Genomic DNA, 3,134 nt, shown 5'->3' on the forward strand with positions numbered 1-3,134 from the left:
TAATAGAGTTTGCTTTGGAAGTGTAAATGTTTTATGTATGAGGTTAAATATAAATAGAGCCAGACAAACTGATTTTTAAATACAAACAATTAAAATATAAATGTGAATAGCCTATTATAGATGCCTATGTGTTTACCTTGGCTAGTACCCTCTAAATTTACAGCACTGTCTGTATATTTTCTAATAATACGCAGTCTGTATTATTATTATTATTGGCAATAAGAGCATGGGACATAACTGAGGAAAGTTTTATGAGACTTGAAATATATATGTATTCTATTGCATGTAGCTTGTGTATCTAAATACCAAAAAATACCCTACACTCATTGCTATCAAGTCTATTTCATTTTTTTAAAACTGCATAGTACAAGGTAGACCTGCCTTCATAGATTTCCAAGACTGCAACTCTTTATATAAGTAGAAAGTCTCATCTTTCTCCCTTGAATCAGCTAGTTCCTTTTAGACCATTGTTCTTGCGGTTAGCAGGTAAGTCATTATGCCATAAGGGCTTCTTGTGTATGTATATATTGATTATGTATCTCATATAAATCATTTTATAGCCTTACTAATATATTTGCCTATTTGAACGGTTTTGAAAGAAGGTAATTTAAATCTCCATTTAGAATTGCTCATCTGCACCTCGCCCTGCTAAGCAGCCATTGCAGGATACCCATCTTCCCGACATGATCACTGAAGACAGCCGTGTGTGTAAGCAAATGTGGTGAAGAAAGCTGATGGTGCCCGGCTATCAAAAAAAAGATATAGCGTCTGTGGTCTTAAAGGCTTGAAGGCAAATAAGCGGCCATCTAGCTCAGAAGCAACAAAGCCCACAGAGAAGAAGCACACGGCCTAAGCGAACACAAGGTGTTGAATGGACCATGTAGCAGATACAAAGGAACAAAAACAATCATTGTGTGATCACCTTCCTCACATAATGGCTGAAGACGAAAGTGTGCATAAGCAAGTGTGGTGAAGAAGGCGGATGGTGCCCGGCTACTGAGAGATATAGCGTCTGGGGACTTAAAGGCTTGAAAGCAAACAAGCGGCCATCTAGCCCAGAAGCAACCGAGCCCACACGGAAGCAGCACACCAACATAGGTGACCATGAAGGACAGAGGAGACCAGGTCTCCAACATCAAAGGTGGGGTGGTGGTGAGAATCACATCACCATGAAAGAGGGGGAGTGCATGATGGGGACCCAATGCCCACCTGTAGAGAGCTGAACACCCCTTCCAGAGGGGTAGTGAGGAGGAGATGGGCCACACAGGGTTCAGTGTAACAACAATGAAACTCAAAACCTTCCTCTAGTTCCTGAACGCTTCCTCCCCTCCCAATCATCATGACCCCAATCCTACCTTGCCTTGCGGACCTGGTTGTACCAGAGGATGTACAGCGGTGCAGTGGGGATCTGGAGGCACAGGGAATCTAGGACAGACGAACCCTTCAACACCAGCGGTGGGAGAGGCGACACCAGGAGGGAAGGGCATGTAGAAAGGGAGAACCGATCTCGGAGATCTATGTGTAACCTCCTCTCTGGGAGATTGTCAAGGGGGAGGCGGGTGAGGGGAGACGCCGGGGAGTGTAAGATAAGATATAATAATTATTTATAAACTATCAAGGGACCAGGGGTGGGATCGGGGAGGGAGGGGGATGGGGAAAAAAAAAAAGGGAAACCGAGCTGATTCCAGGAACCCAAGTGGAAGGTGAATGATGAGAGTGACGAGTGCAACGAATGTATAAGGGTGCTTTGCTCATTTGATGTATGCACAGATTGTGATAAGAGCCTTATGAGCCCCAATAAAAAGATTAAAAAAAAAAGAATTGCTCATCTGTTCACTTCTTTCAATACCTTGATAAACCTGTTATAAGGGACATGCAAATTTGAAAAGATCAGATTCTTAATGACTTGGAAAATCTATCACTATGAACCATACATCATCATTACCAATAATGCTTCCTCTTTATAATGTGACAGTATTTTTGCAGTTTCATACTGGAGTGTGTTGCATGTTATTATGGTTCATTTTGTCTTTACTCGGGTAGGTTATGATGCCAAGCTGGTTATTTAAACATAAGTCTTGTTGTTGTTATGATCAAGTTACATGTGATTTAAGCACTTGACATTATGTAGAAAAGATTAACTTTCATAATGTAACTCTGTCTGTAGATTGAAGGCCTCAATAACAAAAAAAAGAAATTCCCTGTCTTCAGATTATATAACTTCTTCTGCACGTTTGAATTTCTTCATGACACCATTTATAAAATTAAACTTGTGACCATCTTGCCCAAACAACTCACCCACGGAGCAAATGACCCAGAAAGAACCATCTCCTCTCCGTGCTGCTTGCCATGTATGGCTGGCTCCTCAAGAGTCGCCACCATCAAGGAAGTGATTCAGCAGCTCCAGTTGGAGGCCGGGCTCATCCGTGTGAAAGTTTCCCAGGCAGCTGCAGATTTGAAACAGTTTTGTCCGCAGAATGCTCAGCATGGCCTCCTGCTGACTGGAGTATCTTCAAGCATAAATCCATTTAGACCCCTGAAAGTCTGTTCATTTTTTTAGTAAGATGAATCTTTCAAAGGTTTCCTAAGCCACTGCTCATGAACCAGTGACTATTCAAGGAGAGCTGAATTTGAAGCTTGTACAAAAGCTTGCCTTCACGGTTACATGTGCCATACTATACACACTTCTACTTTTGTCAGTCCTTGACACCTACCTATCTGAATTTTCATGAATTTCTATTTTGCAAGGGTTGTTTTATATACACTGGCATCTGCATATAATAAAATACTTAGTACAAATGTTTTGGGGAAAAAAATTTGACTTGCAAGCCTGACTGATTTTTTTTTTTTTACTTATTAGTCTCCCACAATTACAAGAGTCAATTCCTTGGAGTTAAATTCGTGTGTGTGTGTGTGTGTGTGTGTGTGTGTGCAGAATATAAAGTGTTGGGCTGTTAACTAAAAAGTCAGCAATGTGAACCCACTAACTGCTCCATTGGAGAAAGATAAATAATCCTCTTTCATAAAGTAATCCTCTTCTCTAAATGTTTACATCCTGAAAACACAAAGAGGCCACTTATGAGTTAGAATGAATGTATATACATACAAATAATATTGTTATCTGAATAATCTGA

General features: G+C 40.7%; 1 pseudogene; it reads left to right on the plus strand.

The window, feature by feature from the left end:
- Window positions 1-2,353: 2,353 nt before the first annotated feature.
- Window positions 2,354-2,560, plus strand: LOC142451621 (guanine nucleotide-binding protein G(I)/G(S)/G(O) subunit gamma-5 pseudogene; annotated as a pseudogene).
- The last annotated feature ends 574 nt before the right edge of the window (window positions 2,561-3,134 follow it).

Source organism: Tenrec ecaudatus, chromosome 6 (assembly GCF_050624435.1).
Source record: "Tenrec ecaudatus isolate mTenEca1 chromosome 6, mTenEca1.hap1, whole genome shotgun sequence".
In the NCBI taxonomy this organism is placed as follows: domain Eukaryota; kingdom Metazoa; phylum Chordata; class Mammalia; order Afrosoricida; family Tenrecidae; genus Tenrec; species Tenrec ecaudatus.